The 16,375-nt window shown below is 54.2% G+C and overlaps 1 protein-coding gene across 8 annotated transcripts in view; it reads left to right on the top strand.

The window, feature by feature from the left end:
• The window catches only part of SH3PXD2A (SH3 and PX domains 2A), a 241,687-nt gene that overhangs the window by 155,721 nt on the left and 69,591 nt on the right, over positions 1-16,375 (top strand). The gene's annotated exons all lie outside the window — the stretch shown is intronic.

Below are 16,375 nucleotides of genomic sequence, written 5' to 3'. Positions count from 1 at the left end.
GGACGCTGTGTTTAGGGCGCAGTCGGCTGGGGTCAGAGGAGGATTCTCTCTGGGTGGGGGAGGAGGGACTAGGCAAATGCCAGCACGTGGGCGGGGCGCAGTTAATTGGGAGAGGGTGGCCCCTTGTACTTAGGGCTGTGTGTACTGGGAGTTGGGGCGGGGAAGGGAATGCAGCGATCTGTGTGGGCTTGTGTGTTGTCCGTATTTATGGGGGTGCGCAACCATCTGGGGCTCTGGCCTTGGGGATGTGGGACGTGTGTATGAACACCTGGCTTACATTAATGGCTCACGTTGTAGGGAGATCCTTGTGTCCAGGTGCTTTGAACTGTGGATCAGAAGAGGTGTGTGTGCCTGTGTGTGATGGATGGGCTGTGAATTGGGCTAGTTGTGATTGCATGGTGCGTTTCTGAGTGTGGGTCCGTATGTTTTGTGTGTACAAGTGCTTGCTTATATATTCACTGGGATGAGGAAAGATGTGTCCTGGCTTACATATGGGGGGAACATGTGTGTACAGGGGGTTGTGTGTGTTCATGTGGGGCTTCATAGTTGTGTGCTCTTGAGGGTATGTTTACTTGTTTGGGTGTGTGTGTGCCAGTGTGTTAGGATGTATCCAGTTGTGGGTTGGTGTGTGTTTGTGTCTAGCTGTGGGATGAGACTGCGTGTGCACACATGCCTGTCACCTGGGGAGGGGTGCTTCAGGTATGCCCACCCCTGGTGCAGAACAGCATTTCCTCCATGAACAGGGGGTGAGGCTGCCTCATGAACTTGAGGAATTGCAGCATCTCCTCAGCTGTCACTTGCAGCCCGAGTCATAGGTGGGGGAACCTGGAAGGAGGGGCAAACATGGGATTGCGTTCTGTCACACCCCTCTCCCCAAGAAACTCGCCCTGGGCCTCAGAGGTGTAGTGGCTGGTTGAGCCTGGGCTCAGATTCTTTTTTTATAAATTTATTTATTTTTGGCTGTGTTGGGTCTTCGCTGCTGCACGCGGACTTTCTCTAGTTGCAGCGAGGGGGGCTACTCTTCGTTGCGGTACGCGGGCTTCTCATTGCAGTGGCTTCTCTTGTAGCAGAACACGGGACGCGGGTTTCAGTAGTTGTGGCACGCAGGCTCTAGAGCGCAGGCTCAGTAGTCATAGCACACGGGCTTAGGTGCTCCGTGGCACGTGGGATCTTCCCGGACCAGGGCTCGAACCCGTGTCCCCTGCATTGGCAGGCAGATTCTTAACCACTGTGCCACCAGGGAAGCCCTGGGCTCAGATTCTGGCTCTGTGTGACCTCAGGCAATTTTCATAACCTCTCTGCCTCGGTTTTCTCTTCCTAATAAAACACAGATAATGATGGTCTCTACCTCACATGTAGAAGATTCAATAAGTTAATGTGGAAAAGTCCGTAGGACCCAATAACTGCTGTAGAAGTGTCAGTTTATTGTCATCAGCATTACTTTCTGAAGCCCTGGGACCCTGGGTGAGTCCCTTCTCTACTCTAGGCCTCAGTTTCCAACTATAAAGTCAAGGGCTGGGCCTCCTAACCTCCCAGCTGCCCTCCCCTCAATCTCTAAGGCTCAGGTTCTGTGCTGCTTCCTAAGCAAGACAGGGCCCCACCCAGGGAAAGCTTCCCCGGTTTCTCTGCCTTCCACTCTCCAGCCAGGAAAGGGATGGATGGAGAAATTTAATTTACGCTGCTTATGATAATGGCCACTTAGTGTCATGGTTAAAAGTGCCAGGTCTGGAGCCAGACTGCAGGAGCTCAGAGTCTGGCTTTTCAGACCTTGGGCAGACTTCCTACCCTCTCTGACCCTGTCCTCCCTTCTGTCAATTGGGGATAATATTCTTATCCATCTGGTAAGGTTAATTTTATGTGTCGACTTGGCTGTGCCCAGATATTTTGTCAAGCATTTTTCTGGATGTGTCTGTGAAGGCGTTTGTTTTTGAATGAGATTCACTTTTAAATCAGTGGACTTTGAGTAAAGCAGATTACCCTCCCTAATGGGGGTTGGCCTCATCCAAACAGTTGAAGACCTTAAGAGAAAGACTGACCTCCCCCAAGCAAGAAGGAATTCTGCCAGCACCTTTGGACTTGAACTGCAACTCTTCCTTGCGTCTCCAGCCTGTCAGTCTACGCCGTCAGGCTGTGGGCTCACCAAGCCCCCCCAATCACGTGAGCCAGTTCCTCTCTCTCTCCCTCCCTCCCTCGCTTGCTCGCTCGCTCGCTCTTGCTCTCTCTCTCTCTCAATATTCTGTTCTGTTTCTCTGGAGAACCCTGATCAATACACACCTTATATGGTTATGATGAAATTACATAAACTTCTATATGTAAGTGTGCTTAGACCACTGCCTACAGTGAGAACTGGACAGTTCTCCCAAAGTGCTAGCTACTGTTATTATTTAGTGAGCATCTACTATGTGCTGGCAACTTTACATATATTTCTTTATTTGCTGCCCAGAGCCATGTTGCATGGTGGCTGGTAGGATTCGCATTTCACAAATGAGAAGCTGTGTCTCCGAGGGTGGCTGCCCGGAGTCTGTGGCAAAGTGAGGGTTTGAGTTCATACTTTGGGCTTCACTCTGCTCTGTGATGAAGCGCGTGACGCTTCCCAAGGTTGCTCCAGTCAGGGATGTTTGCGTGGAGAACATGAATGCTTGTTCCCTGGTCATTTCTTGTCACATTTTAGTCCTCGAAGCCCCCGCCCATCCTTGGAGGATCTCCTGGAGGGATCTCCTATTGAGCACAGAGCCAGGACTACAAGGCAGGCCTGGGGAGGGTGGAGTCAACAGGAAGAAAGTTCTCAGGCTGCTGACAGCCTCACAGAGGAGGCAGGACTGGCGACCTTGAGACCCCGAAGACAGTGTAGCCTCAAGTTTATTTCTGCTCCTTTGCTCCACAGAACCTGCTCCTTCCCGCATCTTCCTTCTCGCTCCATCCACCCTGTTGCTCAAGCCCAGCATCGGAGAGGTCATCCCTGACTTCTCCCTTCCTCTCACTTGCCCACCTGACCTCCAGATCCATCCCCTTCTCCCACCTCCACCGTCACACCTGTTGGAAGCTCCCTTCGTCTCTCAGGAGGACCCCAGCTTCCTCCTCAGCCTGTCTGCTCCCACCCCAGCCCCTCCACACCGCAGCTAGAGTGAGCTCTTCCACACATGGATCAAATAATGTGCTTTTCTGCCTAAATTCCAAGATTTCCCATCCCACCCAGAAAAACTCCTTATCCCGGGCTTGCAGAGCCGTGTGAGCTTTGGCCCCTGCCTGCCACCCTGCCCCAGGCTCTGCCCTCATCCCCGTCCCCCTTCCCACCCCAGCCCTCTGCTCAGCTGCTCCCATCACCTTCCATTCCTTAAACACTTCGGGTTCGTTCTCTCCACAGTCTTTGCATTTGCTGTTCCCTCTGCCTGAATACTGTTCCCCATTCTTCCATATGGCTAGCTCCTTGAGATTTCTGCCCGTCACTTCAGAGAAGCTGCCCCTACCTCCACTCTCTAGCTGCCCCTTTAGGTCTCCCTGCTTCTTGTGCATCACCAACCGCACTCTATCTTGTGGGTTTTCTTGTTCATTATCTGTGTCCCACCACCTTGAAGGCAGAGACCTTGTGGCAGGGCTCGCACCAGTAGCAGGGTCCCCTGGTGCTTGTTGAATGGGAGGGTGGATGGAAGAAGGCGTGGGTGCGTGAATGACGCTGCAGGTCAGGAAAGAGAGGTCGCTGCAGCCTCTAGTCAGGAACATTATCCAGGAAAAGGAGGAGTTTTTCTGATTAGGGGTGGAGAGCAGGGGCTTTGCTAATCAAGAGACAGCATTTGCGCAAAGATGGGGGAGCAGGACCAAGTGCAGCTTGTTTGGAGACCAGATACTGCAGCTGACCTTATTGAGCACCAGCTGTATGCCGGTACCTGTAAAGCGTTGAGGTTATAGGAATGTGCCTTTCTGCCCTCGAGGGGTTTGCAGTCCGCTCTGGGTGATGAACTGTGCAGACAAGAATGTACTGTTGGACAGGGAAGCAAGGAAGTGGCATGGTTACCTGAGGAAGAGCAGTCCAGACCAAGGGCACAGCCAGTACAAGGGCCCAGGGGTGGGAGGTCTGTGGCTGGGTGGAACGTAGGGGAGGTCAAGGTGTTAGGAGGGGAGAGCAGCCATGTAGTGGGGATGCGGCAGCAGCAAAGACCGTGTAGGGCCTTGCCAGCCATTTTAAGGGTTTTGGCTTTCACTGTGAGATGAAGAGCCCCTACGGGGTTCTGAGGAAAGGGGGACATAATCTGACTTAGATCCCAGAAGGATTTTTCTGACCGGTGAGTGGAGATGGTTAAGGGGAGGAGACAGGTGATGAGAGGATGAGGACTCTGGCAGCAATGGAGGGACGAGATGGATTTCCATGATCGGGTGTGGGCCGTTGGGGGCAGTTTATGTCAGGTTGCCTGGGCTCCCATTCTCAGCCGCACGACCTTGGGCAGATCACCTGAGCTCTGCGACCTCACTTGTTCTGTTGTATCAGTCAGGTTCAACTAGAGAAACAGAACCAGCAGGAGCTATCAAATTTCTGGCAAGGAACTGGCTGATGTGATTGGGGGCAGGTGAGGCAAGTCTGAAACCCAAGAGCCGACTGGGGTTGCCATCCACAGGTGAAATTCCTCCTGCAGGGAAGCCTCAGCTCTGCCTTTAAAGCGTTTCAGCTGATGGACCCAGGAGCCCTCGGAGTATCAAGTATAATTTCACTGAAAGTCAACTAATTATGAACCTGATCCCACCTGCAGAATACCTCCCCAGCAATTCCTGGATTAGTGTGTGGTTGAATAACTGGGGATTGTAGCCTAGCCAGGGTGACGCATAAAAGTGATGGACACACCCATGAAAATGGAGTAGCAGCCACCTGCAGGAAGGTGCAGATGATTCAAGGATGTGATGTAGTTAGAGGGCTTTGTGCCGGGCCTGGCAGTAGCAAGAGCCTGTTGCTGTTAGCTGTGATTGGCCGCCCCCCCCCCCCCGGTGAGCACTGCTGCGGGAGCTCAGAGGTGGGCTGGAGCAGGCCCCCCCAGAGCAGGGGCTTCTCTTCAAACCTGAAAAGATGGGCTGGGGCGCCCAGAGTTCTGGGAAGCTGCCTGGCTCCGGCGCTGGTGGCTGGGGAGTTCTGACTTGCACCACGAGGGGGCGCAGGTGGCCACGGATCCTGTGAGATCATCCTGGCCCTGGGATTGTGTCTGAGGCCCCATCCCACCCAGGAGTCCTGTGATGAGCTGCAGCTCGTTTATATGCAAATGAGGTTGCTCAAGAGTGTTGCAAGTTTGTTCTTTTGGGCTAGTGTTGATGTTTCTCGTGAAATCCGGTTTACTTTATACTTTTCCTTGGAAACTTGGTGAGCTCTGCCTGCTTCCATTTTAGTACCATACAGTCCGCGTCATCGGATGGAGTTAATGAGATCAGCATTGCTGTAGTTTCACTGCGGAGAAGCGTGCTGCTTGGAGTTCAGAGTTTAGGTTTTGGCATCAGACAGGGTTTGAACTCCTGCTCTGCCATGTGTTTGCTCTATGACTGGCAGCTGCTTAACCTCTGACCTTCATGCCCCCATATGGAAAACAGGGGTAAAAATAGTGCCTGCCTCTATTAAAGGTAAGGATTGAATTAGCAGGGGGCCCAGCGCATAGCAGCTCCCAATGATAGCAGCTGCCGTTGTTGCTATTTTAAGTATTGATAGGTTCAGAAAGGAGGGGAGAAGTTGGTCCTACCTTGGAAAAGACATGCTTGAAGCATTATTTTCATTCTTTGAGCCCAGGGCCTGGCCCCAGAGGAGACAGAACCTAGACTCAGAACATTCTGTAGAGTTAAGAACACAGGCTCTGGAGCCAGAATGCCTGGTTTTGTGTCCCAGCTGTGCCAGCTGTGTGGTCTTGGGCAAGTCCTAACTTCCCTGTGCCTCAGTTTCCTCATCTGTGGAATGGGTATAACGATAGCACTTCACCAGGTTGCTTGAGGCTTGAATATGTGTTAATACGTGTGAAGTGTCTGGTGCAGGAAACACTAAGGGTTAAGCCTCTTCTATTATGAGTAGGAGGCAGCACTGTGGATATCTAGCAGAGGTCCACTGTGGAGGTCCCCCAGCAGAAGGGACCACTGGCTTTGGCATTTGCCCTCCTGCAGGAGAGACTCCTCTCAATCAGAGGGGGAAGGCAGAGTGTGCACCATCTCATAGTTGCCAGTCAGCCTCCCAATAACCTGGGCAGGTGGTCTTGTCCCCCTTTTAAAGACCAGGAGAGGTACGTTCAGGAACCTGCCCGAGGTCACCTAGCCAGGTAGATGCAGGATTCGAATCTGGTCCTTCTGATCCAAACCTCTTTCCACTGAAGTCTGTTCCCTCCTAAGCTAAGACCCAAGGGATCCACAGGTGAACAGGACTGGGCCCTGGAGACCTCTAGCGGGAGGTTCCACAGACTGAGAGAGGGACTTCCCCAAGAGAGCCCCCCACTGCGGTTTCTAGAAGGAACCCATTGGTCACCAGGGATTCTTAATTGGGTAAAGGGTCCCTTTACAGTGTGTGACTAATATCCCCTTAATCTCGCTTTGTCTGAATTTGGTCTTTAATAAGGTGTATTTGTTTTAAAGCAAAACCTGCCCATAGGTTCTGGCTACTATAAAAAGTTAGTCTACCCTCCTCGTTTTATAGAGGAAGTAACTAAGAGAGGACCTGCCACCTGCCCAAGGTGAGGGGTTGGGCAGAACCTGGCTTCCTGCTCATCACATTCCCACCAAACCCTGGAATGAGGCGGAGGTGTGAGGAGGGCCATGGTGAAGCAGAGAGAGCAGGTCTGTAAAGCCTCTGGTCCCTCGTCTTCCCACAGGATGAATGCCCCAGTAGGACAGAGAGCAGGGCCAGGCTCTCTCTTGACCCCCGGCCTGCCCTGCTCACCAGCCACAGAGGGAGAAGGGCAGAGACAAAGCAGACGGCAGCAGCCTTCACGCCTCTCCCGGAGGCTTTCATTTCTCTTAAGCGATTGCTGGTCTCCGGTCTCTGGCCCCACAGAGGTCGCAGCTCAATTGAGAAAGCAGGATGCTCTCAGTGATTCATTGATGAATGCAGGGCAGGTTGCGTTGTGATCCACAAGCAGCGGGAGTCAAATAGAAGGGGCTGGTGATTGGGGGGTGGGGGTACTAGCCAAGATGGGAGGGGCTGGAGATGCATCCTGGAGGATGGAAGGGGTTGCAATGAGCAGAGGGGTGGGCGGACGCCCCTGGTAGAAGGGCCGGGCCTGAGCAAGGACTTGGAGTCTGGGATGTGATTGAGAAGTTTGAGGGAAGAAGAGATGTCTAGCCGGGCAGAAGTGAAGGGCTAGGGAAGGGGAGGGCAGGAGGTGTGTCTGGAAAGGAAACCTGGGAGAGTGTATCAGCAAGACTTTTCCTTTTTTTTTTTTATACATTTATTTTACTTTATTTTTGGCTGCGTTGGGTCTTTGTTGCTGCGCGGGCTGTCTCTAGTTGAGGTGAGCAGGGGCTACTCTTCATTGTGGTGCGTGGGCTTCTCATTGCTGTGGCTTCTCTTGTTGCGGATCATGGGCTCTAGACACGTGGTCTTCAGTGGCTGCGGCACGTGGGCTCAGTAGTTGTGGCTTGCAGGCTCAGTAGTTGCCACGCAAGGGCTCAAGAGCGCAGGCTCAGTAGTTGTGGCGCACGGGCTTAGTTGCTCCACGGCACGTGGGATCTTCCCAGACCAGGGCTCGAACCCATGTCCCCTGCGTTGGCAGGCGGATTCTTAACCACTGCGCCACCAGGGAAGTCCCAGCAAGACTTTTGCAAAGCTTTCTTTTCTGCCCGAGCCATCCATCCTCAGGGAGAAAGGCCCAGGCTGCTTAGAGAACACGGGCCAAGACATGACTGGCACCCTCCAACGGCCAAAAGTGAACGTGTCTTGTGAAGGCATCGTGTTCTGGCACATCTCACCTGGGTTGGTGTTTTTAAATAATTTTTGTTTTCGTGGCTCTGGGTCCTCAGCCTGATGTCACCCTGGAGTTCAAAGCCAACTAATTGGAAGTGAAAGGAGGCTGATTGATTTGTCTGTTCCACAGCCAGCCAATGTGGCAGCAGTGTGATGGAGAAAGTGTGTGTCTGTGCCACGACTCCCCTGCCACTGACCTACTGGCTTGCACACACAAAGCAGGGGCGAGGGAGGTGAGGGCTCCCCGAGTCCTGGAATCCCGTATCTCACTCCCGGGAAGGAGGCAGCTAGCTGGTGTGTGGCCTTGATCCCTCTGCCCTGCTTGCTTAGCTTCTTTCTGCTCCCTCATTCCTATCACCCGACCTCTCCTGCTGGGGTAATGAGAAGATGGGCTGGAAGGGGACAGCATGGGCAAAGGCCCGGAGGTATGCTGAGAGTCCTGAGCCTGCTTGTTGAAGTGCAGGTTCACAGGCCCTGCCCAGACCTACTGAATGAGCATCTCTGGGGGTGGCGGCCAGGAACACCGGCAGTTTTGATGGGCTCCCCAGGGATCCTGAGATAGAGGCGGGGTTGAATTTGGGGTGGGTCGTCCACGTGGGTTGATGGCAGTGTTCGGGGTAGTCAGGCAGTGAGGAGGCAGCAGGATCGGACCCCCAGGATGGGGCTGCTCCTGGAGGGTGCATTTAGTTGTGTCCCAAGTTGGGGGTGGGGGGCAGAACCAGTACGGGAAGGGGAGCGCAGTTAGAGGACAGAGAACACTGGCCCGGCATTCGGGGCCTTGGAGAATGGCTCTCCACTGGGCCTGCCCAGCCACTAGCTTCCCTTCTGCCCTCATCAGGAGGCTGTGACGAGACCCCCGTCTGCCTTTTATTTCCACAAGGTTTTCCTCTTCAGAGGAGGAGACACCCACATTGTGGTCCAGCAAAGAAATGCTTCCCACCACGGCCCTCAGCCAGAAAATAACTTGTTCCCCACTTGGGCTTTTTGGCTTATAAACATGTGACAAACGAGGCAACATTTCCAGTAACAACAAAGCCAATGGAAAAACAGAGATTTGGGGGAAATGTGCATTATTTATTGTGTTAGCACCTTTTTCTGATCTAAAGTTACTTTGTTTAGAAATAGAAATGTGGCGTGTGTAACTCAGTTGGCTTGTGACATTTTATAATTGGTCAGTTTTGAAATGTGACGGCAAAGAAAAATTTTCCAAAGTTTCAGTGAAACTTAGAAGTTTGCGGGGGAAAAAGTGTTTTTCCCCAACTCTTTCTGCTTTACCCTCGGGATCTTGTCATTGCCACATGTGACCCAAGCAGCTGGTATGAAGATGGATTTTCTTAATGTTAGAACTGGATTCTTTTTTTTTTTTTTTTTTTTGCGGTACGCGGGCCTCTCACTGCTGCGGCCCCTCCCGCTCCGGACGCGCAGGCTCAGCGGCCATGGCCCACGGGCCCAGCCGCTCCGCGGCATGAGGGATCCTCCCGGACCGGGGCACGAACCCGCGTCCCCCGCATCGGCAGGCGGGCCCTCAACCACTGCGTCACCAGGGAAGCCCCCAGAACTGGATTCTTGTACCAAGAAAATTGGGCCATGTTAGAAAGTCCCTTCACTTCCCTGTGCTCAGAAGGAAGAGCCACCACCTCTTCGAGATGCTTCCTCCCAACGTTGCATCTGGCCAGTGGATGCTGTGTTGTAGGAAAAGGCCCCCTGCAGGTTTCTGGGAGCTGCCTTTCCTGTTAGCCAGGGTCTCCCCCTGGGCCCTGGACCACCTTAGGCTCCCTGAGTGTTGGGTCAGGGTCAGAGCTGGGTACCTAACTGTTCCCGGAAGGAAGGTGAGGTCCTTGCAAAGCTGTGATGACAGGCTAGTGATAAGAGGCCAAATTAGGACTATCTTGGTTGGCAATAGCCCCCCCTCCCGGGGAAACCTTGCAAACATGGCAGATATTAACATCTCTTGTCCCAGATCTGTCTGGGTGGGGCAGTTTCTCCTGGTCTGTCACCTCTTGGCCGTATACTGTCCCTCCCTGGAGCCTAGTGGCTCTGAGAGCCCTCTGTCAGTTCCTCATTTGCGTTTGGTCACAGGGTTCTGAGTACGAGGGCCCTTTCCCCATCTTCCTCAGTGACCTCGGTTTCTCTCTCTGCTCTAAGCCCGGGGCTCAGTTGACACTAGTGGCCGCTCTCCCAGGGGTGAGGGTATGGCCAAACTGATAAGAAGCAAGTTTCCGAATGGATGCTGGTACCAGACCCTGCTAGGATTAGGTGGCTCCTGCCAGACCTAGAGCTGGCTCACTGGCACTGGCTGTGGCTGTCGTGTAGATTTGTTCAGTGAACATCTGAGTACCTCCTCTGTGCCAGGCCCTGTGGTCCAAGCCTAGGGATACCAAGGTGGATACAGTGAGGTCCGTGTCCTCAGGACTCTCAGTTGGGTCAGGGAGGTGGGAAAGTAAACAGCAGTTATGATGTGATGTCCAAGTGCTATCATGGCGGAGGCGCAGCGGCTGGGATGTGAGGGAGCCTCCCCAGGGGAGGCATAGATATGTCTGTGGGTGGGGTGCTGAGTGAGACCTTCTACCCCCGGTTCCCTGAGGTTTTAAATGAGGCGGCCCGGAGAAGAGGGAGAGCGGCTTGCAGAGGCATCTGGTCAGTCTTAGCGTTGGCTGTGCAAGCGTCTCACATCCTCTAAACCGGGCTGGGGCACATCCTCCACATCCCCCCGGTACCTGCTGGGCAGTATCTCTGCAGAGATACCACTGTAGTTGGTCACTCGTTCACTAAAGTTGTTGAAGCTTAAAAAGTTCTAATTATAAAATTAATACATGTGCCTGGGTTGGAGAGAACTTGCCCCAAAGGTCGCCTCTGACCTGTTCCTTATTGTTAGGAGGACTCTGGCTTCCACTGGTCTCCTAGGGGACACGTGCCCTGCCTGTGACAGGAGGGTGTGAATCCTGATTCCATACAGCTGCAGGGCCGTGGCCCGGCCAGCCAGGTGCTTGGCACTCGGAAGTGTTAAGTATCTGACAACAGACGGGTCTCCATCGGGGAAATCTTCATCCAGTGGGTCTCCCTCGTAGTTGATGATTCACCGGGATTGACAGGACAGAGAGAGCAGCCCTTTCAAGGCACAGGTAAAGACCGGGGGACCCAGAAAAATGGCCCCAGCTTCTCGCACTTGTGCAGCGAGCCAGGACAGAGCCCTCTGAGCACCGGTCTCCTTCCGGGCTTCTCCCTGGGGCGGAAGCTCAGTATTAGCCAGAGTCCCTGAGCTGTGGTGCCAAAGGGTTAACTTCGTGCTCCCCAGAGAGCTCGCACACTCCTGACCCTCTCCTGTCCTCCAGGCCCTCCCAGCTGCGGCCTCCTGGGCATAGCTCAGTCACGTGAGAGCCAGATGTGGGGATTTCCCAAGCAGTGATATGTGTGTGTGTGTGTGTGTGTGTGTGTGTGTGTGTGTGTGAGCGTGCACGCACACACACACACACACTCACACTGCTCTGTTTACGTGGCATCCGAGAGCTCAGGGGATTGGTCCAAATGTACGCAGAGCAGGAGAGGGATGGGGGTGAGGAGAGGCCCCAGGCTCCAGCCACACACCCTGGGAGGCTGCCCCGAGCCCTGCTGAGCCCCGCTCCCACCAGACATCATAGATAAGCCAGTTGTTTTTGCTCAGACTCCCATTTCCTGCAGCATCCATCTTGCCATAGACCATATTGCTTATGTATAAAATTTTTTTTAAATCTCTTTGAAGGGCTTTACCACAGATGCTGGAAGCCCGCAGCCTTCCAGGGATGTTCTGCCGGGCCTGGGGGCCTGCCTATGAGTTACTCTGCACAGCACCAGCTAGGCTCAGGGCCTTTCCTGGCCTGAGGATGCCCATATGTACCTCAGGCCACCCCAGCCAAAACCTAGACTAGAGGAAATGCAGGGCCCTGGGGGCCAAGAAGGTCCTGGAGCAGTGGTATCAGCTGGACCTCAGTTTCCCCGTGAAACCCTTGGGACTCAGGGCATTGAGTGTGTGTCCTTCCAACAGCCACCATGGACTTTCTGGGTACCACCTACTGTGTTCGGTGTGCCGTGAGGATGCTGACAGGGTTAAGACCCTGAAGGAACTTCAGATCTGACTGGAGAGACTCATAACAAATTTTGATTAGCGCCTACTACGTGCCAGACACTTGCTAGGACTACAACACCATCCAGACGTTCTGGAGCCCGTTGACACAGGGACCCGTTGAACAATACAGAGACCCTGCCCAGGGCAAGATAAGGGCAGCCTGCAAACCTTGAAAAGGGGGTCACCCTCAACCTCAGTTCACAGGTGAACTCTGCCCCTGGCCCCTGCCCCCCTCATCCCCACCCCCATCCTCCTCTGGCAGTGTCCAGCCAGATGTCAGCTGAAGTATTGTGATCCCTGCTCCAAAGGTGGGTCCAGTTACAGATGCGAGGCCTCCAGGTCTCAGCCCTGCTGCATCCCCCCTTGCCCCCGCGAGCCCGCACCCGGGGCCCTGCCTGCTATGTTTGGCTCCAGCTTTCCGGCAGCGTCTGGGCAGCCTGGGGCGATGAGGATACACTTGAGTGGCAGCCCTGGTGGCACCAGGCAGGTGGGTGAGGGAGCCACGCAGCCTCCCCCAAACCTACATGACCCCCGGAGCAGTCAGGAGTGCCTAGGAGAGTGTCTTTGTAAATATCTGTGCCCCGTCCCTGAGGCTGGAGAGTCAGTTGGTCGTAGCCGGGAGCCTCCAGCTGGGCATGTGGTAGATGCTCGTTAGATAATTGGCGGTTGATTATTTATAATCTGTTAGTGAAAGTCCAGTCTGGGGAAAATAAAACATTGCTTTTTTTGTGGCCCTGGGGTGGGATTGTCAGGCCTGGGTCCACCGCTGTTGACTCCATCTCTCAGGGATCTTGTGGAGGGTGAGCCAGGGGAGGGGGTGGACTGGCGGGCTGGGGGCTGGAGACGCAGCGGCTGCTTACTCCATCCTGCACCACTGGCCTCTGTTTCTGCTGCTGCCGCTGCCTCCTCCTCACGGGCTTTGGTGGGGGGAGCTGGTGGGTGGGGGAATGGGAGGGGGGATACCCCAGTAAGTGGGGGAGGACCACCAAGGCAGCCACCCCAGGGAGGGGGGTGGCTGGGATCCGGGAACTCTGAACAGTGTTGAGTTTGTCTCTTCTGTGCACACCAGCACCCCGGCATGGGGCGAGGTGAGAGCCCGAGAGTGGAGGGGGAGGCCGCCACCCCAGGGGCTACTATGGGGTCAGGCAGCAGCTGTGGGAGCAGAGGCTCAGAGCCCTGCTGGCCTCCCGCACACAGTGTCCCTCTGTCCGCCCACAGCACCTGTGTTTAACCAGAAGCTGAGGGTTTTTGAGCAGGGTGGGAGAAGGAGGCAGACCTGCCTGCCAGGGCAGCCCCCCTGGGCAGCTGCGGTGCTCCCGGGGGCAGCCTGGGCCTCTGCCCACACCCACTTAGGCTGGGCTGTCTCTGCTGGCCCGCCTTGGCCTAGGTGGGTGTCCTTGGACTTAGTCCCTAAGGGGCTGTGGAGTGGCTCCAGCCCTCACGCACCCCATTCCCCACCTGTGCCGGGAGACGACTGTGCTCTGACTGCATGGCTCAGCGGTCAGAGGGTCAGTGGTGCATTCCTGCCCCGGGTTGGGTTGCCCCGACATGGACTCTGGATTCTGGGAAAGGCAGCTCCTGGAGAAGGAGGCAGGCCCCTTCCTACTGAGAGTAAAATGAAAGGAGTATGGCTGCATTTACAAAGGGAAGCCCAACAGAAATAATTGCGCCTCCCTTGGCCAATGGCTGGGGAGGATCCAGAGAATGAGGTCCCCTGTTTTTAGGCCCCTTTGTTCCCCATTCCCAACCTGCTTGCCTGGGCTCAAGTCTGACCCATCACTCCCTCGCTGTGGGGCCTTGGGAAAAAGCTTAACTTTCCTGAGGCTTACTTTCTGCATCTGTAAAATACAGATTCTTATAAGGATTAAACGTTTAGTCAAACGTTTAACCCAGTACCTAGCATGCACGTTAAGAAAGTGGGAACTGGTGGCTTCCCTGGTGGCGCAGTGGTTAAGAATCTGCCTGCCAATGCAGGGGACACGGATTTGAGCCCTGGTCCGGGAAGATCCCACGTGCCGTGGAGCAGCTAAGCCTGTGCGCCACAACTACTAAGCCTGCTCTCTAGAGCCCGTGAGCCACAACTACTGAAGCCCGGCGCCTAGAGCCCGTGCTCCGCAACAAGAGAAGTCACCACAATGAGAAGCCCGCGCACCGCAACAAAGAGTAGCCCCCGCTCGCCGCAACTCGAGAAAGCCCGCGCGCCGCAACTCGAGAAAGCCCGCGCGCAGCAACGAAGACCCAACGCAGCCAAAAATAAATAAATAATTAATTAATTAAAAGAAAGTTGGGGAGGGGGGCTTCCCTGGTGGCACAGTGGTTGGGAGTCCGCCTGCCGATGCAGGGGACGCGGGTTCGTGCCCCGGTCCGGGAGGATCCCGCGTGCGGCGGAGTGGCTGGGCCCGTGAGCCGTGGCCGCTGGGCCTGCGCGTCCAGAGCCTGTGCTCCGCAATGGGAGAGGCCACGGCAGTGAGAGGCCCGCGTACCGCAAGAGAAAAAAAAAAAAGAAAGAAAGTGGGAATTGGTATGCTTGTTCTAGCCTCAGCCCTGCCACTAACTTGCTGTGTGATCTTAGGCAAACTTCTCCTCTCTGGTCCTAAGTCCCCACATGCTCCTTCCAGCCTTTATTTAGCTCAGAATCCTGTGGCCCAGAACCCTCAGGCCCTGGGCAGGACCAGCTACATGATTTAGGGGACCTCTTGTTCATAAATTATTAAAGATTTCAAATTGGGAACAGAGGGTGTTAAACCAAGAGCAGGGCCCTGCTAAGTATGGGTCCCTGTGAGCCTGAGCAGATCACACCGCCTGAAGCCACCCCTGCCTTGGAGGCTGTGAGCGTAGAAGGCAGGGCCAGGGGTCTGGGCTGCTGGTGTAGCAGCGTTGACCCCTCACCTCCCCAGTCCAAGGGCATGAGTTTTTCATGCTGTAGGTATTGATGATGAGCTGGAGGCTGCTGCTCACCCTGGAGCAGGCTGCAGAGAGCTGCCCCTGTGGGTAGCAGCTCACACACCTTACAGCAGGACACTCCCCAACTTCCACCCGTGTGACTGGACTGGAAGTCGTGTTTGAGTTATTGCTTGTTCTCTGTCTTGACCATCTTAATTCATGCCATGCTTTTTCCAGATGCCATTTGTATCACTTTCACTGTTGTGCCACTGTCTCTGCTGCTCTGAGCATGATGACCTATTTCAGGCCCTATATATCATGTAGGTCAAGCTGCTACTTCTTTGTGAAGCACTGTTAGCCCTCGAGGGCTCTGGTAAAGATTTGAGCTACTTCATGCCTATGACAGCATAGTGCCTGCCACAAGGGATGTGCTCTCGTGAAAAAGTAGCTCCTTCTCCTTCTACTGTTAAATAAAATAACAGGGCTAGCAGCTGTCAAGCCCTAATTAGTTGATGACCTGAAAGCAGTGGCTGAGTTCCCTGGTGGCCTAGTCAAAAAGGAAAAGAAACATATGGAGTCTAGGAAATTTAAGAAATTTAGCCCCATGTAAGGTTCAGTTGTACAAAAGGAGAGAAAAGACTAGAATACAACAGATATTTAGAAACCAGTTCAAGGCTGCAGTGAGGTCAGAACAATAGAATTCCCAAAGAGAGAGAGGTCTTGAGTGTTCAAGTGCGTATTGAAGAATGGAAGGACACAGAGACAACAGGGGGGTATTCATTCCTGGCAGGGGCCCTGCTCCTCCTCCCCTCCCAGGAGCTCAGGGCCGGGGCTGTGTAAGCCGATAAGGCGGGTGACCCTGCCCTGGTCCCCCTGAGCCCTTGGTTTGCTTTCATTCTCCGAGGAGTTTATGCTGTTGGCTGTCCTCCTGTCTCTCCCACCTGGGCTTTCAGCCCACTCTGGATTTATTAGTTTGGATGGGTGGAACTTGCTTTACACCAGGGAAGAATTTCTGGAAGCCTGGTTTGAGACTACATTTGGGTAAATTGAACCCAATTCTCCCTGCTCTGGAGTTACTCAACATTAAAAGAAACATTACAGAGCAGTAGGAGTCCCTCTCCTAACTTAAGTCTATCCAGTTGTTTGTAACGTAGTCCTCGGGTGTATATGTGTTTGGGGGGAACGTCCTTAAAGTCAGGGGCCCCTGTAATATTGTTCTTTGATTTCTCATAATCACCTGGACTTGACAAGAGTCCGGTTCAGCACCTAAGTGTCATCAGGACTTGCAGGCACCTGGTTTGCTCTGGGCCTGGATTCTTGCTGGTCCAGCAAGCCAGGAGGAGTGGCTGTGGCAGGAACATGAGTCCTGTGGGATGGCCATGGGAGGGACCCTGTCTCCATGCCTTCCGTCTCCCAGGCACACACTGCTTTAGTCATCAGCTTTGTCCCTGTCACCCACTCCCCTTCTGTGTTCCAGG

Source organism: Orcinus orca, chromosome 14 (genome assembly GCF_937001465.1).
Source record: "Orcinus orca chromosome 14, mOrcOrc1.1, whole genome shotgun sequence".
NCBI classification, from domain to species: Eukaryota; Metazoa; Chordata; class Mammalia; order Artiodactyla; family Delphinidae; genus Orcinus; species Orcinus orca.
This window is presented reverse-complemented; position numbering and strand designations above follow the sequence as displayed.